The 23,953-nt window shown below is 45.5% G+C and overlaps 1 protein-coding gene and 1 long non-coding RNA gene across 18 annotated transcripts in view; both read left to right on the forward strand.

Annotated features, from left to right (window-relative positions):
* Anks1b (ankyrin repeat and sterile alpha motif domain containing 1B) overlaps positions 1–23,953 on the forward strand; it is a 1,103,087-nt gene that overhangs the window by 985,543 nt on the left and 93,591 nt on the right. The gene's annotated exons all lie outside the window — the stretch shown is intronic.
* On the forward strand, positions 19,800–21,402 carry LOC116908119. The gene is made up of 2 exons (XR_004388875.1): positions 19,800–20,581; positions 20,630–21,402. It is a non-coding gene; the product is annotated as an uncharacterized LOC116908119 (long non-coding RNA).

Below are 23,953 nucleotides of genomic sequence, written 5' to 3' on the forward strand. Positions count from 1 at the left end.
TTTTGTTCCTTACTGGTTCAATACCAATATTGTACCTATCAACTCTCATAGGCGTGTGTATTTTGCCTGTGTAAGAACTGTAACTGAATTAATATGCAAGATAGTACTTATTCTTTAAATATCCTGCTTTTTAAAATATCGATATAAGCCATATTTTATGATGGACGGGAGAAAACCGTGGGTGACAGTACCCATATGGAAGAAGGTAATAATGTCTTTCTAAGGTGAAGGTGTGATTGATTTAGAAAAAAAGAAATTTGAAACTCGAATATGTACTCTGTAAGGAGCCTTGCAGGTCACTTAGGTTACGTGAGAAGGAAGCTGAAATTCAGACCTTTAAAGTAATTCCTAATGGAAGGGATGTCTGAGGCAGATTTTCTTTCCTAGTCTATATTTATTTAGTGTTTTACTTACTCACTTCACTAACTCCCTCCTAATCACTCCCACTCACGATCCTTCCCTCTTCCGTCCTCCTCCCCTTCACTCAGGCAGAGTTTTAAGGACAGAGACCTAAGACCCCAATCAAAGAAGTCCCAGGAAACTTATTAAATGAGAAAGGACAAAACGAAACAATGACACCCTGCCACCTCTGTCCCCACCGCTGTCATCAGAGGGCTGGCTCGGCCCTGTACCAAACTGTAAAACCACCCACAAGGAACTTGTCTTGTTATTGTGAGGCAAGAGCATCTTGTAGGCACTGTCAGAGCCTGGTACCCCATTGAGCATTGCACAAAGGAGGTTTGTCGTCAGGGCCCTGCTCCCTGGATGCAAACGCAGATGCAGAGGGTGATCTGGAAGATGGATGCCAGGCCGCCTGAGTGCTTGCCTTGGTTGTAGGAGCAATCCCTGGCAGGAAGAGAAATGCGGACTGAAGGACGACCACGGCTGTTGCACTTCAGTGGAGAGAATTGAGGGACTGGGTGGGATAGCAGCCCTCCCCGCCCCGTGTCCTTCCTCGTTCCCAGCAAGGCTCCCACAGGCCCTCAGGTCTTCTCCCAGGCTTATGCTAATAGGAAAGAAAGAAGTGAAGCAAGGATGGGCAGAAGGAGAAAGTACAGACACACGGAGCATTCCCCCGAGCGCTCTATCTCTCGTCCTCTTCATCTGGCCAAACCATCACTAAAGCTACCGTTGACGCTGGAGATCTGCCAGCTCCACACACTCGCATAGCATGGAGGACAGCCGCGCCAAGACCCCTTTGCTCTGGAAATACACGGGTGACCGGAATCTAGCTCTAGACATTAACCCTGGAAGCAGGGCGGCGCCCGTAGCAAGCATTCTTGTGCTGGCCTCTTCAAGGGTTTCTCAAGTTGATAAATTCTCATTGAATCAGCCTGACACATGGGCATATCTTTGCTCTGAGGCAGACAAACGGAGACATGGGCTCCCTTAAATTCCGTGTGGCTGGCCCAGGGTTGGGATCCAGCACAGACCCTTTAGCCACAATACAGTAAAGTGAAGGGAGCAGGCAGGACTCTCTGGGTAACAGCACTCTGGTTTTCAAGACCGGAGCATGTTTCATCACTAATTCTTCCTGTGAAGAAGACAGTTTCAAACGAAGGCTATTGGTTGCATAAGGAAATTATTATGAAAGTGGGAGTAGATATGATTTCATTGTGTTTTAAAAACTCTGCTTACCCCCCCAGACAGGGGTTGGAGGAGAGAGAGAGAGAGAGAGAGAGAGAGAGAGAGAGAGAGAGAGAGAGAGAAGCCAAATTAAATCAGTATAAATTTTACCTTTATAGCTCAAATTAAAAAATACTATAAAATTTAATTTGAAAACTGACTACTAGAGGTAGCTACTGCACTTCTCATCACCCCTAGAGCCAAGAAATCAAGTTGTTTCCATTTTCATGAAAAGTGAAGATTCAAAGACTAAAACAGACTCCTAGGCCCCCAAGCCCCCAGCCGTGTGTCCGGGTCACAGCCCCACCGAGGCTCTCACAGTCTCTTTGTTACCTAGGTCAGGAAAGTTTTGCACTGACTCAGGAGCCCTGACACTCCCAGCCAGAAGCCTCCTTCCATCCCGGGAGTGACAGCACATGCCTGGCCCACCTTACAGCAGATCATCACCTGAATGGAAAATAGTCCTCGGGGCAGGGAGTTTCAGGGCACTGGTCATTTACTTATTTATTATTTATTTATTCACTTTATATCCCAATATCAGCCCTCCTCCTCCCGGACTCCCCTCAGAAGATCCTCTTCCCATTTCCCTTCCCCTTCTCTGAGAACGGGAAGCTCCTCACCAGTATCACCACCACTCCTGGCACATCAAGTCACTGTGGGATGGGGAGCTCCCTCTCCACTGAAGCCAGACAAGGCAGCCCAATTAGGGGAACAGGAACTACAGGCAGGCAACAGAGTCAGGAACAGCCTCTCCATTCCAGTGGTTGGGGGACAGGCATGAAGGCCAAGTTGTAACTCTGCTACATATGTGCGGGGGAAGGGGGAAGGGAGCTCAAATAAATAGCTCAAATAGTACAGTGCTTGTCTAACATGCTCAAGGCCATGGGTTCAATCCCCAGCACCCCACAAAATGGTTGTGCTGGTGATTGTAACACTAACATTGGAGAGGCAGAGGCAGGAGGATTAGGAACTTAAGATCACCTTTGGCTGATATCTAGTTCAAGGAGAGCCTTCAATACAGAGACACTGTTGACAAGGGGGAGGAGAAGGAGGAGGAGGAGGAGGAAGAAGAAGAGGAGGAGGACAACAGAGAGTATCAGATGGTTTAGTGAGTTAATAGCATTCTCCTTGCAAAGTTTACCACCCAACTCCAATGCCTGCAGCCCACACTGGAAGCAGAGAACCAACTCCCAAAGAGCCTTTGACCTCCACATGTTGCAACCATGCCCACCTGTATATCATACGCAGATGTGTGGGGGTGGGAGGGGAAGCTAGGCCCAGCCCATGCTCACTCTTTGGTTGGTGGTTCAGTCTCTGATAGCCTCCAAATGTCCAGGTTAGTTGATTCTCTCGGTCTTCCTATGGCTTCATTGTCTTCTAGGGTCCCCTACTCATTCCCCCAATGCTTCCACAAGGCTTCCGAAGCTCCATCTCACGTTTAGCTGGGGCTCTCTGACTCCTGCCATCTGTTTCCGTTGACTGCTGGGTAGAGCCTCTCGGAGAACCGTTATGCTAGGCTCCTGTCTGCAAGCGTAAGAAAGTATCACTAAGAGCGTGAGGGATTGGTTCTTGCCCCTGGGATGGCAAGACGGGATGGGTCTCAGTCAGAGCCAGCCACTGGTTGTCTATTCCCTCCATCTCTGCTGTGCAGAGCGCCAAGCATCCACTGAGTTCCATGGAAGGTGAAAAGGAAAAGCCAGATTTCTCCCTCTGGTAGAGCTAGCAGATCTCGTCTTCAGGAATGCACTCTCGGAGATGAAGAAGATTTGAGGAAGCTTTAGGAGAGCGTGCTGATGACCCGTGGAGGTGGCTTCTCTGCCCTGTTGATTGATGGGGTTTTGCTGCTGGGTACCTCCAACCACACTCCTTCCCCACCATTCGCCTTCATGACCTTGGTCACACCCTTAACATCTCCAGAGCCTTTGGATGTGTGCTTCTACCAAATGGGTATAGTATCTGTCCCGGGCCTCACACAGCATGTGTCCTCACTGTCTGTCCCTGTCACTGATTTCAGCTCTCCTCAGTCCTTGCTCCCTTTCCATGTGAGAAAGCTAGTTTTCTATGTGTTGGGTAGGTTTTATAAAAGTAGGCCTTTAGTAACATCGTCAATATTTAAGATAATTTGGGAAATGCCTCACCTACGTAGCCCCGGATTGACAGTCAAATACTCTGTGCACCCATGACATTGTTTAGAGGTTTCTTGTCCAACGTGCGTATCCTGCTGACGGTTTTTGAAGCAATACGCACCATCCACCTCCAGACAGCTGGATTCCGAGTCTGTAACTTGAGGCAAGCTGTGCCTGGGATGTTCCCAGCAGCCCACACCTAACACCAGTGTTCCCGTTCAGCGCACTGCCCACACTTGGCACCTCTCCCAGGACCCCCCCTGGGTCCAAGTGCGCTCTAATTTAAATCACGGCTTCGTGGATCTGAGTCTAGGCCTTTCCCCTCTTCTAGACCTAAGCACCTGGAGCGGCTGAAGCCAGTTTCTCATTCTATCGGCTTGTGTTAAGCAGGGGCGATGAGACAAAAGGAGGTATCAGATGGAGCTGCTGGAGAGTCTGCTAAGAGGGGGCGGACTCTGATGAATAATCCAGAAGAAGCTATGTATGTGGAAGATACAAAGAAGGCTTTGCCTCCCATTCACGGCAGAAGCATTAAGAAGTAACATGCAGACAGAAAACTGACTTGTATTCTTCCGGACATAATTTTCCTTAAGAAGTGTAGGAAAGAAATGGAGATACTGGCTACCACTTTCCTGTTCATATCCACTAATTGCATCTGGTCCCATTTCATCTTGAGTCTGCTTTTTCCTGCCCATGTAATGACACCCTTACTTTTCTCTTGCTGTCACAGGTAGGAAGCTTCTCCTTGTCTCTAAAACCATTGAGATTGTTTTGTTTTGGAGCCAGTATCACATCCGGTGCACTAAAGAGTTCAAATGACGTCAGAGTAGTCTCTCCTAGAGATGACTCACTGTAACACCTCTAAAGGGGGATCCGGGTAATCCAGTTGACCCGAAAACCCACTCTAACCCACAGTGATGGAACAAGCACAAATAGTTACTGGCTGGCTGCCTCTGGCTTCCACAAGAAATTCCTTAGAGAAGGTTACATGTGGTTTCAAACATGTATTCCCCCCCACCCCTAAGTCTTCTTCACTTCTGTGATTTACAACTTGTATATCCGTTCATTTGGTCAAGCAGTATTTTTATAGCACTCCTGTGCAGCAAAGTGCTAGATGCCGGGAGATTTGAAAAGTGTGATTCCCCATCCTTGCTTAGAATCTTCTTTAGGACGAGGAGGTTACAGTGAGTGACGAGGCAGCTGGGGGTTTGTTCCCAGAAAGGGAGCGTCATTGACACAGGCACAAGAATCAGAGGGAATTCTGTGCAGTCGGAGTCTCAGACAGGTTCTCCAGCCATGCTCAGAGAATAGGAGGGAGGAGATGGGAGCAGAGAACTAGAGTCAGGGAGGTGAGAGCTAAACCCAGCTACCTGCAAATATTGATAGGAAGAAGGAAGGCCTGGGTGCTCCCTAACATGGTTACACCCGTGTTTTTGATAACTCTTTCTACGTAAGTGTAGGAAGTAGATCGAGAAAAGACTTGAAAAGACACAGAGAAGCCACTTAGAGAATCGCCTTGTTCCTAAGGATGAGAAAGGACCAGAGCCTGGTCGGAGATGTCAGTGGGACTGGGGTGGAGAGATGGGATTCACATAAATGCTGTACCTCAAGGACACAAGGACAGCGTCTCTCTCACCCTGGTCTTTATTCCATAAACACAGCAGGGGCTCCTGCCCTAGGGACTGCAGAGGTCTGAATGTTTGTACCTCTATTCATATACTAAAATCCTAATTCCCAAACTGTAAACTGGTCCTATTGGGAGGTGGAACCTTGGAAAGGTAATTAGTCCCTGGAAGCAAGGGAACAACAGCCCAGAGATGACTAATAAAGACCGCCTGCCGTAAGAAGATGCCATCCCCAGATGGTAGACATGGTTCCATCTTGACCTTGGATTTTCAGCCTACAGAATCGTGAGAAATACATACGTGTTGTTTAAGGTCCACAGCATTTTGATATAATCACCCCCAAAGGACTAAGATAACCAGATATCCTTGTTGTTACCTCAACTCAAAAGTGATCTTTGTCTCCAGAGAGCTTTGTGGTCTATCCCTTAGAAGCTTTGGCTCCAAGGGTGCCTCCCACTGAAGGTGTTGGAGACCACATGCCATGCTGCCTTCCACCCACCTGAATTCTTTGTCCTCCCTTTCCTAGTCTGGTTTCCAATCCTTTCTATATTCACCTCATATACCCAGTAAGTCTGGTTTTCCTTCTCCTTTATAAAATACAAGCTCCATGAAGACAAAGAACTTTTTTCTCCCAAGCAAGACTTTGGGGAAATGTTTCGAGTTACGGTGAACCATCATTAACATAGAGTGGCTGGTGGCAGAGAAACAACCAGGTCCGGGTAAGAAGATGTATGATTTGATTATAGAGTTGTTCGGTTGGATCGGAGGAAAGAAAAGGAAGGGTAGGGATGTCCTTGAGGCCCAAGCATCACCCTACAGGCCTATCCTGGAAAGGGAAGGGAAAGAACTGTGACGAGGTAACTAGCAAGAAGGAAAGGGGAAGCTTGGAGGATGGCGGTCTGGGAAGGTGGTGAAGCAGGAGCACAGAGGACCTGGGTGAGCACTGTAGGCCTGGAAAGAAGCATGCAGCCACGGTTTAGTCAGCAGTCAGCAGACTTTGACTGGGACCATGTTTGCTCCAGAGAATCAGAACTAACGGGTGGCGAGTAAATGACCAAGGTGACTCCATTCACACAGTGGTTCTCAGCCTTCCTAATGCTGCCACCCTTTAATACAGTTCTGCATGTTTTGGTGACCCCCATCCCCCACCCCCTCACCACAACATTTTTTCATTGCTACTGTAACAAAACAGTACTTTGGCTACTGTTATGAATCGTAATGTAAGTATCTGTGGTTTCCCACGGTTTTAGGCCACCTCTGTGAAGGGTCATTTGACCCTGCCAAAGGGGTCGCAACCCACAGGTTGAGAACCGTGGAGTGAAGACATCTGTCTGTGGTGTTACAAAAGTTAGCCAGTCCAAAAATGTGCAGGTCACTCCCAGAGTCTGGCTGTTGGCAGAGTTTCTCTTACTCAAAGATCAGTCTTCTGATCTATTCTAGTCTCCAGCTGATTGGATGAAGTCCACACATGTTCAGAAGGCCTTTACTCAAAATCCTGTAATCCAAATGTTCATCCCATTCAAAAACACCCTCAGAGAGCTATCCTCAGTAGCTTCTGACCACATACCTGGATGCCATGTGCCAGGAAAACTGACATATAAACTTAACCAGCACAGACATCTATAAAGAGCCAGCTTTACCGGGGAAATAGCAAGGACAGGCAAGCTCCTCCCACTGAGGGATATAGTGGGGCTGTGGAGGTGAGCATGGGGAAGAGAGACATCCCCCTGGGTACTGAAGCAGACAACACTGGTGTCGTCGTGATGATCAGCACGATGTAGGCCACTTCCAAAAATATAAAGTCATTTTTATCCTTGGGATAAATCTGATATCATGAATGTATGTGTAACATAAAATATCACCAAAATAGGGAGTGTGGGAAGAAAGTCAGTAAAATGCTTGCCTTGGGAGCAGAAAGTCAGTTCCCAGCACCCCAAGAAAAGACAAGGCACAATGGAAGGCACCTGTAACATCAGCATGGGGGGAGGGGGTGGGCCAGAGACTGGTTGGTGCTTGGGACTCAATGGTGCTGATCAGTCAGTTTAACAAGCCCCTCGGGTCCCAGCGAGAGCAAGGAAACAAACAAACAAAAAAGGAAGTATATCTCAAGCCTCCACACATATTCTCTCTCTCTCTCTCTCTCTCTCTCTCTCTCTCTCTCTCTCTCTCTCTCTCTCACACACACACACACACACACACAAGTCCATACACTTACCCATGCCTGAATGCATAAAATATTACCAACACCATCACACTATGATTACCTGTTACCATGACTATTATACTGACGATGGGGGGAGGGTTGTGGGGGAGACTTAACTGGTGTTTTCAGACTGTTTGGCAAGCTCCAGAGTTTTTTCAGTTACATTTGTTGGCATTTCCTTCCTCACTGCCTGTCCACATATTTTGCTTTCCCAGCTAGCTGTCAGTGTGACCTGTATTGAGAACAACAAACAAACAAACAGAAAAACACCTCTCTTGTTAAATATCCATAAACCAAACTAACATGAGGTTTATAAATTGATTTTTACGTACAACACCTTTCTCCCGTTGGTGCTAAACGGATATAAAAACACACCTAATACCTCCTTTAGAAAACAAATAATTGTCATGCCTCCCCTAGAGGAGTTAAAAGATTAATGTCATAACCATGATCAAGGTCGCCACCTCGCCAGACACGGAGCACAAAGTCTCACGAGGGTCGCATTCAGGGTCCTGTGAGTCCTGCAGCTGTCAAGGAGCAACCTTGCTCGAATTTGCATAACTGGTGCCTCCTGCTCACCGCCCGTGGAGAGCCTGTTAGCAGCAGAGGTCACCACAGCCGGGGTCCAGCTGAGCTGTAAAAACACCCGCTGTTTTGTTCTTCTCAGACGAGAGAGGCCAGAACCTCTTCATTATTAGTCATTATGGTTAATACACATTTACTAACAAGACGGTGGGGGTTGGGGGTGGGGGTGAGGGTGGGGGTGGGGGTGAGGGTGTGAAGTCCACTCTTGGTATAGACTGGAGTTGTGAGTATTCCTAAAAGTACCCCTCCAAGTGTGTCTTGTGACACGGGTACCTCTGTTCCAGGGAAGCCCTAAGGATAGGTGGCACGGGGAATGAATAGGGGAAGTGTGTTGGGCATCATGTTGAATCATCTTCTGGTTTCCATGCAGCCGGAGTATTGGGCCGTTACATTCAACTGTCTATAGTCAAGATTTATTACTGCACACTGAAAAAAAAATTGGGGGAGCGTATCTCTCTACAAATACTCAGTGCTTACAGATACTGCTCATGCTGCATTTCAGAATTCTACGTCCTAAATATATGTGGCATATAAGCCGAGGTTTTCCTGCAGAGCTGGGAGCTGATGGAAGGCCCAGAGAGACTGCTTGTCCTCGGTCCATGCTTGGGAATGAGAATATATTAATATATTTGGGTTATTTACTTAGCAAATCTTTAGGCTAGCAGTCCCATTCCTATTAACTCACTTCCTATTAATTCCTAATAACTCACACATTCCTGGAGCAAAGAATGTTGGACGAGGAAGTCTATTCAGATTTAGAGGCGAGGTCTCGTACACCTCTGAGGCCGAGTCACTCAGTGGAAACAGCAGTTCTATGAAGTTACCTCTCTATTGCCTCTGATAGCTACACCCGTCATGACTGCTAACCCTGCTGAGTGCTGACTCTGCACCAGTCCTTGTGAGACGTCACATCCAACCCCAGCCACTCTGAGAGAGGTCTCAGTGTTCTCACCTGATAGATGAGGAAGTTCCGAGAAATGGTCGGGTGGATTCTGAGCTCAAGCCAGCTCACCTCCTGGCCTGCACCCTTCTGCTTCAGCAAGGTCGAGTCATTAGTTTGATTTTAAGGGAAAAGAAACCTGAGTGTCAGCATAACCAGACCAAAATCTTATTACGCCGAAGCACGGCTGCACACAATGTAGATAAAGGAACCTGAATTTATACTCCTTCCTTCAGAAAGTGATACAGCAAATCCGACTCTCGGGAAAAAAAATCACTCGAAAAAGAGAGAAAATGGGATTTGAAGTGTTAACAGCATCTTAAACACGTGAAATCAAGAAAGTCCTTTTTATTTTTATTAAGAAATACAAGAAAAGAACCGTATAAGAAAAGGCTGATTTCCCCCTTTGTCAGTCTCCTTCAAATCATGACTCTCAGAGGATCTGGTTTGTGGTGGGAGAAAGGAAATAACGTACTAGAACTCGGGAGTCCCAGATTTGGTCTCAGTTTTCCTGTTGATTCCAAGTGACCTTGAACACCTCACTTCCTTGGGCCTCTGAAAACTCAGAAGTCTTTTCTTCACCAGAGGAGACCGGCCACTGAAGGAACAGAGCTTTCTCTAGCTCTAACGAGTGTCTTCATCATCCCAAATATCTTCAGAGCAGAAATGGGGGCGGAGCCCCCTCATGCTATCTCAGAGTCAGAACTCATCACGCTCTTTTACAAGATGATTATCGTGGGCTTCTTTGGATTTTTTTTTCCCTTGATGAGGCCAACAGCTGGGCAAGCGTCCCTTTCCTTCAAGCACTGGTAACCGATGACAGCAACTCCGCCATCCCAGGCGGCTCTTTGGTCCTTTGCTGAGGCTGCTGGATATCACGTCTCCCGTGATGGCGCTGTCCTTTGTGACCCACGTAATCTGGAACAATACGGAACACCAAACTGACCAGGATGGTGCTAACCAAGCCACCTCGTTTCTTTCTTCCCGAACCCTGCTTCGTTTTCTCAGTGTCGCTAAATTGATTTTTTTTGTTTGTTTGTTTGTTTTAAATCAGAAATTGGACTCCAAGAGTCTCCTGCTGGAAATAAGAGAAATGCTAATGGTCAGGTTAGGGAGTCCAACCAACCTTGTCGGCCACACCTTCAGGAGGGAGTGGTAAAAGCAGTAAAAACTCCGAAGGAGATGCTGCATTCACTCCACCTGAAGAGAACCTGGCATGAGACTCTGGGATCCTGCCCAGCTACCCCTCTCTGAGAGGAAAGAAAGGAGCCTGATCTTTCAGGTTGCCACGGATCCATCGCCCATCTTTTTATTACTGATTTAAAATCCGCTAACAAAGTTAGGTCAAGGAAGGAGAGACGAAAGCAGGTTTTGTTTGCTCTGGGGACGCATCACAGGTCGTGTGTCTACTTTATTCAATAGGCCTGCAACATGGGCTTCTCCTCACTGCCTCTAATTTTGTCCATTCGTGGTGGGGGAATGTCGAGTGTGCACGGTGTGTGTGTGTGTGTGTGTGTGTGTGTGAGTGTGTGTGTGTGTGTAGACCAGAGGTCTACTTTGAAGGGTCACTCTTCAGGAGCTGTCCATCCTGGTCTTTGAGACAAGGTCTCTCAGTGGAACATCGGGCTCAATCTTAGGCTAGCATGGCTCCTAACGAGCCCCGGGGACCTGCCTCCTCTCATGTTACAGCACAGGTTTGCAAACACCTCTTGCTTTTTCACTTGGATTCTGGAGCTCAAGCTGGGGTCTTGGCACCTGTATAGCAAGCACTTACCTCACCTGAGCTGTCTCCTCAGCTCCTTGAGTCTCTTCATCTTCAAAGTGCGGGCTGTGGTACGCTTCTCTCCAAAGGCTTAATTAAGACATTAGTATTCGTTCAGAAAGCATGAAGCATGCTTGTCTAAAGAGCAAAGGCAGACAACAAAAGGGGAAGCTCTCGGAAACACATCCTTAAAATTCAGAGGACTTTCTTCCAGTTGGCCTTTCTGCAAGGAGCCGGCCAAGAAAAGTTTAGGCTTGTAGTTAAAAAAAAAAGCCCCATGGTCCCTCTCAAATCCCTTTGTTCACAGAAAGGGGTTTCACTGTTCATGTTTAGCATCCGAGTTATGAAAATGTCATCCATTAGTCTATTCAGGGTGGGGGGGAGGAGATGCATGGGTATTTTTAAATCTTTTAAGATTGCAGAATCACGTACGTACATTCACAGAACAGGTTTCGTAAAGCATCTCAGGTAGGGAGGAAACGTGAGGAGCCTCCATGAGACATATGGTGAGAAGGTTGTGTTCGCTTCTTATTGCAGCTTTTAAAATTGACTCACTTACAGCCGCTGTTTCTCTGGGCAATAAAGTAATAAAGCAAATATGCCATGAAGGAGATATAAGCTGCAAACGGGTGTGTGAGAATTCAGCACAAATCAAAAAGCCAGCATGTAGACCCAAGGGTGAGCAACATTAAAAGTCCTCCCTCCCCCACAAAAGCCCTGATCTTAGGAAGCCAGTTCTACTTTGCCTATAAGGACCTTTAAATTTACACATACGTAACATATATATATATGTGTGTGTGTGTGTGTGTGTGTGTGTGTGTATGTGTGTATGTATATGTATATATACATATATATGTATATATGCATACACACACACATACACACACACACACATAACATCAACTTGTTTGAAAGACCATACCAGCCTATGCTTTTAAACCTCCTGAGCTTCAGTTAAGCTAAATGTCTCATTAGCGACTTGACCAACTCAATTTCACTGCGTGAAAGATAATTTACTTTTCTTATTGTGACCATTGAGAACATCAAATCGTCATCCAGACAGCGCTGTCGTGATAAGATTCTTAACCTAACAAGTCCTTTCTGCTGGTTGCCATTCATAGCTTTGCTTGTGATTCATTATTAATCACAGCTCATGTGTTCAGTCACAATAAACTGTTCCTAATGGCTTGTTTGTAGCTCTTAGGTTTCTCTTAATCTCCTCATGGTGAATAATAGTAGAATTCATCTCATTTGTTGGCTTTATTAAATAGTTGCTTAATGCCCAGGTTTGAAATTGTTGGTCTTTTGTTGTTGTTTTTGTAAAGAACTGAAAGATCAAGATTTGCTGCTCTTGCCAAGAATCAGTGAGAAAATTTCAAAATATTTCTCTTTGAAGACGGAGGCTCTGGTGCTGCCACATATGTGGCTGTTGTAGCCAAGTCTTTTGGGGGAGCTTAAGCTACCATTCCTGTCTATTCTTAGTTGTAAGGTCAGAAGTCCTGGTGCTCCCCAAACCCTGAAAAAAAAAACCCACCACCAACAAAACTCTTCTAGAACGAAGGCCTTGATTTACTGGAGAATCGAATTAATTCACAGTAACCAGAGTCTTCTGTGCAGTATGTTCCAGAACACTCCAGCAGATAGGAAATTCGTGAAAATAAGCATTTGCTCACCTGACTGAGTTCTCAGAAAGTAACAACCTTGAGAGCAACCAGAAGTTTTCATGTGAATAGCAGTGCGTGCTCCTCCCTCACCTCACAGGGAAAAAAAACGGCTCACGAGATGTGTGTCGTTGTGGAAAACTGGGATCCATGTTAAGGTTGTGTTTAGTAAGTCTTCCAAAGAGTCTAGGTCAATCCCCATGATTGCAGCAGTGCGGATAAAGGCTCCCTGCTCCATGGCTCCCTCTTGTCCATGGAATAAGGATCTTTGGTAAAGCATCGTATCACAGACCAACCCCAACTCGTTCTTCCAGCTTCATCTCTAAGATCAGCTGGAAAGCCCCTCCCATGCACTGACCTCTGAATCTTGGTGCCTCTCGCCTGTGCACTCGGCCGTACTTTTTCATTGATTCCAGAATTTTCCCATGTGAGCAATAGAGGAGATGATTGTGGTCCCGTGATAGTAAATGCATGTACAGAAATACCACCGTGAAACTTCTTACTCTGTGTAATTAATACCTGCTAATGAAAACAATCTTTCTTTTCAGAGCCATGATCTAGGACTGACCTGTTCGCGGGGTCAGGAGAGTACTGTCTTATACCCTGAAGAGCCTAGGGATGGGAGACGAGAGAGGGAACACATACACAGGGTTCTAGAACCATTACACAAAGTTGCCTGTGTGCCAGACGTTCTCAGCAATGTGGATAAAACAGAAAATATAACTCTGGTCACATAGGCAGCTATGATAAAAATTTTAACATGTAACTAAAAACTCTTAGTATACCATAGTGTGTTACATAAAATGTAGCTATAAATTTCTTTCACAAGCATTTCATAATCATACTTGTTCTCCTCCCGACTCTCATGTTATGAGCCATTCATTTAACATTCTCTGTGTTGAAAAGAAAATGTGCGATGGCCTCCTACTAGCTTGGAAATAAATTTCTTCACTCGCTCTGCTTCCTGAGTCCTGTAGACAACTATTTATTTTATGCTCATAACTCTATCCTAACTTCTTCATTCAGCCTAAGGCCCTTGTTGCCTACTACTTCAAGGGTATGAAGAGGTAGACATCTTTGAATTTACTTTTCTCCTCTTCACTAGATTTGCCCAAGTACCATCTGAGCTTACCTACTCAGGAAAGTATACATCCCTCCTTCTCTCCATCCCCCTTGCCAAATGCCAAAGGCTCTCTTTCTTTCAGCCTCACAACCCGACAGTATAGCCACAACCCTGGTCCCTGAGATCCCCGTACCCAGTAATGGCAGCCCAAGCTTTGCTCACAATGCCCCGCCCATGCAGGGACTTAGGCCTCTAATGTCTTTGCCCTCTGCCCCACTTGGCATGAGGACATCCTCCACCTTCTTGAAAGCCTTGCTGAAAGCTTCATGCCCTTGAGGACACCCCAGTCCTCTCGACATCCTTCCTTTTCTGTGATCTCACGCCTGTGGTCTCTGTGCTGAAGCAGGGCAGTTTCCTGGGTCCATTCATGCTTCCTTGTTTGTTTGTGACTCATCGTGTGCAGGGAGTATGTTTTAGGAATGGCTTTACCTCCTTTGTGTGGCTGCCTCGTCCCATAGCTGATATTTTAACAAATGTTTGGAGCTTCAACATTCCTGTCAACAGCTACAGCTTAATAAAAATAAACTCCTGTGTTCTGTCTCAGATAGAAACCTGCCTTAGACAATGCACTTTCTATCGAGTTCTTCCATCCATAGGAGAAAATATGCTTTGAAGGCCATTTGTCCCTAGTTGGTTGTGCTCATAACCCCTTTAGGCTCAATAAAGATCACTCAGGATCTGCATGGGGTTGCCCTCCACGCCCCCACCCCATCCTCATGTTATATCCCCTCATAAGAAACCTCCAAAAGGAAAAGCAAGTGGTACCACTCACCACCTTGTCCACTGCCACATTCAATAATAAATCATAATGGAAGGGACCAGGAATGTTTAGGAAGGCCATGCCAGACATGTACACACATAGACATTTATAAAATTATCTCCTTTTATTAGCACTGATAGCATATCCCCCCTCCCCAGTCCATTTTCTGTTGTAACAAAACAACCGAGGCTAGATAGTTTGTAAGTAGTAGAGGTTTTCTTAGCACTCAGTTCTGGAGTTTGGGAAGTCCAAGGGAGTAGCATGGAGATCTAGAGGGGGTGTTCATCTAGCATCATAACATGGCAGAGAGGCACCAAGGGGCAACATAAACAGATTTACCAGAGACAGATCACTTCTACACCAAAGCCAACCTCATAATAACCCTTTAGTCCACGAGTAGGCTAATCCATTCAGGAAGGCAGAGTCCTCATGACTCATTCAGCTCTCAAAGTTTCTACCTCCAAATACCAGTAACATAATGGGAGATTAAGTCTCCAGCATGGGAATTGGAATGATACAAACCACAGTATTGGAGAATCGGCTCATCGAGTGCTTTCTGTATATCCACGATATTGGTTTTATCATCCCCACAAGTTCACAGATGAAGAAATAAAGCCAGGAGAGGTGAACACCTTCCCAACGACCCAAACTTTAAGCCTTACGTCTTGAGTCTGCCTCACATCAAAGCCAATGCACATAGCTACTTCAAAAATAGGGAGAATTGATTAACATAGCTGATTGCACAGCTCCTAAGTATAACTTGTGGTAGATTATTTATAACTACACCGTATATGCATCATAAAAATACAAGTAGCTTACTAAGCCACTGTTAATACCCAACCACTTCTACATGCGTCAGACAGAACATTGTTCACTGCCGACTCTCTTAACTTATATATTCAACCTTCCACTGAGCACATGGACACCCTGTGACTCAGATGACAAGGCCACAGGCCAAAGAAAAGACACCTCTAGAAAACCGGATCCAAAGCACAAGCCTACCACAGACCTACAAATATAAATCTTTTTTTTTTAGCAATTTATTTATTTTACTTATTTGAGTACACAGTAACTGTCTTCATTCACACCAGAAGAGGGCATCGGATCCCATTACAGATGGTTGTGAGCCACCGTGTGGTTGCTGGGAATTGAACTCAGGACTTCTGGAAGGGCAGTCAGTGTTCTTTATCATCTAGCCATCTCTCCAGCCCTCATTCTAAGTCTTAACAACCTGTGTTTTCTGAGAAAGATGATCGAGTGGCTTGTAGGAGCAGATATCCTCTACTGAAAAAATCTCGAATGACTGTCTGCCTTGTTAGGGTCCTGGGTTCACAGGGCAGTACAAGTTATAAAAAGAAAACGGGTAAGGTAGCGAAAGCAGTTTTGCATCTTACAAGTCCTGGAAGACCTTGTTTCAAAAATAAATCATCGACCAAGGTCCAGTTTTTAATTTTGGGTCCCCAATTTACTCAGCTCCTCTCATTAACTACGTTTATTTTGTAGGCTTTTAAGGCAGAGCATGAATCCAAGTTGGACACAGTTAGAACTATGAGGTTTTTTTTTTCTCAGTCTACATTTATTGTTTTCATCTAGCGCCGTGCTTACCGTTTGCATGTGATGCGCATGGTTTTGACTCCACGCAGTTTTGGTGATGAGCCCTAAGGGACCCTTTTCAACATGAGAAAATTAAATACGTTCCAGGATAGTCTTCTATTTTTCAAAAATTGGTGGTGGCTGGGCACATTAAGCAACAGCACATAAGCTGAAGTTCCCCAGCATGAACAGGTCAGCAAAAATCCACGCCGAAAGGGAGTTTGACGCCGTAAATATGGCGGCTGTGGGCCGCCATCTTTCAAGAACCTTCTTCAGATGTCAACCAATACATCTGCTCTGGAGCAAGTATTTTGCAAGCAGGGTGTTTGTAAAGTGGCCGATAGTTTTTAAAGAGGCCAAAACAAGCAAATGCAATCTTATTTGTTTGGAATGAAATTGTTCGGTAGGAAATGAGTGAACCTTGAGTGACGGCCATTCCAGGCGACACCAGACAAGTCAAGCCACCCCCCAACACACACCCAGAGGGACAATATTGTAATGTTGGTTTCTTTAAAAACACAGGAATATTGTAGGAATGTGTTTTCATTTCAATCCCAGGTGTAGGAGTGTGGGGCTGTTTCGGACTGTCCAAAGCAGCTGACTATGATTTGCCTCGGGCTCTAGCAGAGGTGTGGTTCTGCCAACTGTAGACAGTTTCTACAGTTGTGTGATGTTTGGAATTCTGGGGAGTTTTCAGAGTGTTTATAAATGCTAGGTTCCCCCGAGAAGGGTGTTTCGGTGGTTGTTGATTGTTTAGGGAGGATGGTTTCAGTTTCTTAGTAGTTGTGCTCACAGAAGAAACAAAAGGAATGAAATTAGATTCTGGGATCTCTCTCTCTCCCCCCCCTCCCCCTCTCTCCCCCCCCCCCCCCCCCCCCTTATTCCCTCTTCTTCTCCCTCTTCCTCTCCTTCTCTCTTCTGTCCTTTCCTCTCTCTTATCTAGTGTTAGGGAGCAAAAGCAAGGGAATGAAGGGTGGCAAAAAGAACCCACAAGGTAGCAAAGACCAGCTACACTCCTCCCCGCCCCCCCATTCCTGTTTCCAACATGTCTCTTGGAAGCCAACACCCTAGCAACACTAGCTCATTCTCAGAAGTGTATTCCTGGCCCCTAAAAGGTGTGTAAGAAATATGTAAGAAGCACAGTTGCAAGAGGTAATTCAGAATTACACTCTCCACTCCTCTAGGCTTCTCTTCCATAGCAAAGAAGGTGTGAGTGTTAAACTCTTTTAACAGACTCAGTGGCTTGCATAACCTCCTGAACCTGTTTCCTCAAGCCAGGTTTTGCAAAGCAGGGTATGACATCACCCTCGGTATAGGTGGGAAGACTCTAACTCGATGAATTATGCATGAAGCCGGCCCCGTAAACCAGTTGTATGTGACTTTTCTGCCACCTCCCTACATACATACCATCTACTCATTTTAGCTCTCAATGGTTTATTTCCCTGAGAGAAGCTGAGCGGAGCAAGCTCAGTTCCAGAACCTTCTATGCCCTCAGATATGCAAATTGTTTCCTACAGTACAGTTTCCTGGAGTAGTTTCTATTCCCACCCCTGGAACATTCCTGGCTCCCCTAGCAGTCGCACCACCCACCAAATGGTTCAAACACTTTCCTGGTCTACTTTGAGCAACTGTGAATCCTTCTGTCTGTACAATTATTTTTATGTACCATGCATATTTAAGCAGGAGAACAAGCACCTACACTGGGGTTGAGGAGTAAGGATGCTTCTGTTCTCCTTTGTGCTGTGTGGGCCAGTAGGCTCAGTTGGTTAGCACGTCTTGCTCCTGAGCCAGAATTAATGGCCTCAATCCACAAGGGAGCCAATCCACTCACGCATCTCTGGCCCGCATCATGCTGGAAGCCTAACTCTGGAACTGCATCCTCCACCACAGAGTAACTCTTCTAGTCCCTTCACAGTTGTTTTTACCAATGCCAGGTTTAACACTACTGGTTCATTAAAACAACGCCCTCAAACACACTCCACTTACAAGGCTAGGTACAGGGCTGTATCCGTTAGATGCCCCATGCCTTCGTGGGGTCTGTAGTCTGATTTGGGTGGGAGGCTCAGGCAAGCAAACAAACATATGTATGCTTGTAAGTCCCTCAAAGAGCCATAGGAGAAGTGGCCATAACTCAGTAGCAAACGACAGCAAGAAGGAGCTATTCCAAAAGTACCCTACCAGAGGTTTCTCCAAAGGAATGGATGTCCATGCTGAGACCTGAGTAAGAAATCACAGCCACGTGAAGAGCAAAAAAAAAAAAAAAAAAAAAGACAGAATGATGTCAGTGTTTACAGTGACACACAGTGACCCCTTTCCAGATGGACACTGTGAAATGAGAACATGACCACAGCATCTTCATGGTGCGTCTGCTTTGGGACCTGGCCCGGGCACAGCACCACACTCTCCACAGGCCTTCTGTAGTGTTAGGGGCTTTGCCCAGTAGGATGAAGCAGTATGTGTTAGTGTTTCCTCTCTGAAAACTCCTCCAAGTCCCCAGTAGACCTCTGCAGACACAAGGAACAGTGGCGAAGGCAGGAATGTGGTAGACTGACTCTGGAATCAAAACCATTCCTTATCCACGTCTCCAACTCAGTTTTCGTGCACCGGGGACATTGGCCGTCTGTGAGTTCTCTGGATCGTGCTTGGGTGCCTTAGTCTCCAATTCCCGTTATCCTTGGTCCTCCTTTAGAGGACTCTAACCGGATTCTGAATGCATTTCCTTCCAGTTTTTACATTACTTTGTTTCTATAGAATGTTTTATATCATGTGTTCACAGGATTTTCAGATTTTTGGCTCCTCGGAATAACTGTATGAGGGCTACAGGTTTAGAATGCCAATGAAGCAAAGCTAACAAAAATTATGCTTTGATTTCTCCGCAAAGTACCTACCCCTGGGCTTTCTGAATATGAAACATACCGTATCTGAGTGCTTGTTTTGTTGGGGAAAACAGTATGGTGGAATCTTAAAAGCACACATTTCGAGGCAGAACGGGAGTAGTGTTTGTGTGAGGCTGTAGGTTTTTCAGAAGGGAATAGTGCTCAGATCAACCCCAGCACTTTGTGCGTATGTATACGCATGCTATCACTGAGCCGCAGTGCCGCCCCCCAAATCTGCTTTTCAAATCGGTTCTCTTCTACTCAGTTGACTATGCCATCTTGAGCCTCCGTTTTTTCCCCATTAGAAATGGGGATAACGAAGCCAGGTTCAGAGGGTGAACAAGAAAAGCACCAAGCCCCGCCCCCGGAGCGTGACGCGTGCAGCGCCTTTAACGCTGCCATCTTCCTTCAGCCATTCTTTTTCTCAACACGTCTCAGGGCTGAACTCAGCAAATGCAAAGAGTACTTACTACACAGAGCTTCCTCCTCCTCCTCCTCCTGCAACCCCGTTCTTCCTCCTTTCTCCTGGTTGCAGCATTTGGCAACACCATCCCAAGCTTCCAGAGTCATCCTTACACAGAACTCCCCCTCCTTCCCGCCTACATCCCATACTCACAAGCCCTGCTATGTCTACTGACGAGAGAGTTCTCAGAGCAGCTGTCTCTTCCCATCACCATTCATTTTTCATTCAACTACTACTTCTTGAGCACTTACTACACTCTGCCACTATGCGGGACACGGGGAGTGCAACGGCAAACAAAGCCTGTCCCTGACCTATTTTCATTTGCTGGCCTGTGGACATCCCCACCCCAATCCATTCTCAATACTAACACCAGTAGTATTGTTACAAGTCTGCTCTGACCTCCTTTTTCTTCTTTTTCCTTTTGGACCTCAGTTTCCTTTCAACATACAAAAAAACAAAAAACAACCGCAAAAGCCTCTTGCTGATTATTTACCGTCTGCTCAACATCATTCCAACCCCTTTTTTTTTTTACAAGTTGTAGAATTTAAAGTTGAAGACCATGTTCCTTTGAGACAGCCCTTCATCTGACTTGACCCATTCTTGTAGCCCCCTGTCCTACCACAGGCACACATTAAAAACCCCTCTCACCAACATTCATTAGGGATTTTTAGGGCAGTAGCGCACGGGTACTCTATGCTCCTCTGGTCTTACAGTATCTCTCCTCCCGAAAGCTCCTCCCTTTCTTCTCCACCTGGGAAAGCTCAGAGACATCACTGAAGTGCCTCCGACACCAGGAAGCCATCTGCAGCTCCCAGAGGTCTCATCCTTCCCCCTCTGAACCTCCTGCCTTCAAACATCTGTCTGTCTACCTCCCTGCCAGGTAGACCTGGAGTTCTCCGAGGCCATATTCTATCTCATTTATTTCTGAGTGCCTCTCAGCAATTTAATACTGCCCAGTGGGTGGTGGGGGCATGTTGTTGAGTGGATGAAGGAACGAACGAAACTTATTTATTTGTTCTCTACCAAGGAGTGATTCTCAGAATGGAATCTACCAGAGAAAACATAGATAGGTAGAGTGGACAGAGTTCTGCCAAGGACACAGTGCCCAACTTTTACTCACCGTGCTGTGGTTCTCTAATGGGCTTTTCTTTCAATACCTGGTGTGTTGAGCATCAAAGGAGGTAGAATCTTTTCTTCGTGAGATTGGGTGTTGGCTGTTCTTGGTGATGTGCACATAGGTAGATGTGCACATAGGTAGATGTGCACATAGGTAGATGTGCACATAGGTAGATGTGCACATAGGTAGATGTGCACAAAGGTAGAGTAGAGAGAACCATCACCCCTTAAATATCGTCTCTCTCACCTTCGTCGTTTGTATTATATAGAAAATGACTTGCAAACAGAGCAGGCCTTCTGCCTAAAGCTTAACACAAGAGCAAATGAGCCACCTGGATTCAGGATGTCTGCTAAAGGAAGGGCAGACGCATAGAACCGCTGCCACTTGAAACCCGAATTATCCAGTCTCCAACAGCGTCTGGCTGGAGGAAACAAGACATTGGACCAAGAAGTATAGCAACAAGAAGCTACCCCACGTCCTGAGGTGCAGGCCTGCAGTAACTAAGGGTCAGGTGATACTTGATGAAGCTTGTGAAAGCTGCCCCCCCACCCCACCCCACCCCCTTTCCTTTTTAACTTAAGGAAAGTGGGCTCAAATAATAAGCACTTAATGGAAAGTCTGTCTCATTCAAAAGTCAGTTAAAAAAAAAGAAAACTTCAGGAATGATAATTTAATCATCAAGTAAACAGAGCCAATCAGACAAAACCAGTTTATTCTATGGTCTTATCGATCAGTTCAGCTCCTTCGGCTTCCTGACAAATTGCTTGTCAGTCAGTGCAAAGTAACCAGAGACACATGTCTCTCTGACCTTGTTTATAGTGAGGCAGTAAGCTGTTGCACCAGACCAGCCTTTCAAACAGGTTCTGATGCTAAAGATCACTCTTTATTTTAAGCTATTTTATATTGGAAGAAAGAGAAAGATTGACAGTAAAAGAAAAGGAACTTTCTCCCTGGGAAAAAAAAAACCCATAAACGCATGTTGTGCTGCATTCCAATATCCAGATAGTCTTTTTCAGCTTCACTAGAGATTTTGCAAATACCTACATAACATACATACGTACATACATATATATATATGTGTGTGTGTGTGTTATATTATACTTTATTTAATCCCTAACTAGATGAAGAAATATTTTTAAATCTCAAATTCATGATTTAAATTATTCAGTTTTTGTTTTGCTCAAATGTAGTCTTTTTTTTTTTTTAAAGGAAACAAGAAAGAAGCCATACTTATGTAAGCCTCCCAGTACCAGCACATGTTAATAATGCTTGTGTCTTAAGAGTTGTATTTGGAAGGCGTAGCACCTCCCCCCCCCCCTTTGGCCTGCTTAATTAGCCTTTCTCCTAGGCAGCCTTTCTGGAGAGACATTCCAGCTAAGGCTCCTGCAAGGATTTCTTTGTCTTCCTGCGGTTTTCTCACAGGAAGCCTTCAACACATTGTGTCATGTTCATGAGATAGAAATATCATTTTTAATGAAGCCTGATCAGAGAGAAAGCTAAATATAAAAAGACGACAAAAAAAATGCTATGGAGAGGAAGCCACGCTCATCTCAAAGAATTAAAATCTGAGAGCCATTTATCTCAGAATAATGGTAGTAAATTCTTTAAAGAGTTGAGATTGCAGGGCTGGGGAGATGACTCAGTGGTTTCCAGTACTTGCTGCCCTACCAGGGGATCGATTCCCAACACCTATGTCCTGTGTCTCCCAACTGCCCACAACTCCAGTGCCAAGGGATCAAACACCCCCTTCTATCCTCAAAGGGCACACACACACACACACACACACACACACACACACACACATAATTCATATTTTAGAAGTGAACTTTGGGGTTTAAATTCTTGACCAAGAGTCACGAATTACTTGAGTTTCGGATGATTTTAAGCCTGGATGGTAAAAATGCTACGGTCAGTAATGTGGTATGAGCCCTGTGGCCTTCTCATTGCTAACCAAACCTTTCATTGATGTTCAGTGCCCAGTGTGTGAATGCCACTAATTAATTAGCAGCAAGCTCCATGAAGTGTTACTCTATGACAATGAAAGCATAAATCACCAACTTTTCTTCCTATGTTGTTGTTCCGTGCAACCCACTGTCACTATTGTCCCAAAGTGAACGGTGAGTAAGTCGTCTCACTGTGGAAGGCGTGTAGCTGATGAGTTTAGGGACAATCGGATGTCAGACTTCATCTTTTAAAATCAAACGCTACATCAGTGTGCATTGAATTATTTTCGTTGGAAACTTGCAAACTGTCATTGGCTGTACTGGCAAGGGGAGCTATTGCTTTACCGTGTGATAATCCAGCCACTACTCCTTAGAAACCGATGCTTCTCTTTCTCACGTTGTCCGTGTCGGAATCCTAAGTTTGGCCAGTAGGCTCACAGGCTGATGCAATCTTACATATTCCTTAGGATAAACATATATTAAACACAGGAAACCCACTCGATCCAGCAGTCTTACTTCTGGGTAGTTAAAAGGTTTTAATCGAGGTCTGGAAGGGGCACCGGCCCTACTCTAATTACTGAGGCAGTGGTCAAGATAGCCAGGGTGTGGAAATGACCTTTATGCCCATCTGCGAATAAGATTTTGAAGTGTCCATTGGTGTACACAGTGGGGTGTTTTTTCCACCCTTCAAACAGAAGAGCATCCTGCATCTGCACAAAAAAACCTAGGTTAGTATGGAGGACATTACACTTAATAAAATAAGCTAGGCAAGATGGCAAGGGCCACATGAACTCACTTGCATGTGGGATCTAAAATAGTTCAGCTCATGGAAGCAGAGGTTGCCAGGGACTGGTTGAGATGGAGAGATTCAGATGGGGCGGTCATGAGGCACAAAGTGTCGGCTGCACAAAGCAAGCAAGTTCTAGAGATGTACCATACAGTGTGGCTCCTGTCTCCGGCAGTGCCATTTTGCATACCTAAAATATGCTAAGCAGGTAGCTCTTGCTAGGATTCTGTACCACCCAAAAGGGAAATGCTTTAGGGGACAGAGGAAAGATTTGGGAGGCGGTGAATATGTTTACATCATTGGTTATGATGCTGATTTCACCAAGACCTGTTTATGCCCAAATTCACCAAGTCATGCAAATTAAATATGTGCAGCTGTGTTCTATGTATGTTTTCATGGAACTCGACTGATATGATACGGTTGCTCGAAAGTTCTGCTGCTTTGAGATTTCATTGGTTTTGTACAGTTTGGTTTTAAGCAGCCTTCTACTGTGGTTTAAGGTAGGAATACGGTGTAAATAAGGCTCATTTCTGCCTTCCAGAAGGTTCAAACCTCAAAAAAGAAACCAGGACACCGCCCGCCGCAGTACCACCTATGACAGGTAGGGGGCGGATGGCAAAGGGCATTGATAACAGGTTTCATTTCTCACAGAAGTACTATTTGAACCTGCTCGTGAAATACCCAAAGGCATCTAGAGGTTCCTCGGAGTAAGGGATAAAGGTCATTCCAGAAAGGAGACTCAGGAGGAAGTCCACTGAGTCAC

The sequence above is a fragment of the Rattus rattus genome, chromosome 1 (assembly GCF_011064425.1).
Source record: "Rattus rattus isolate New Zealand chromosome 1, Rrattus_CSIRO_v1, whole genome shotgun sequence".
Lineage (NCBI taxonomy): Eukaryota > Metazoa > Chordata > Mammalia > Rodentia > Muridae > Rattus > Rattus rattus.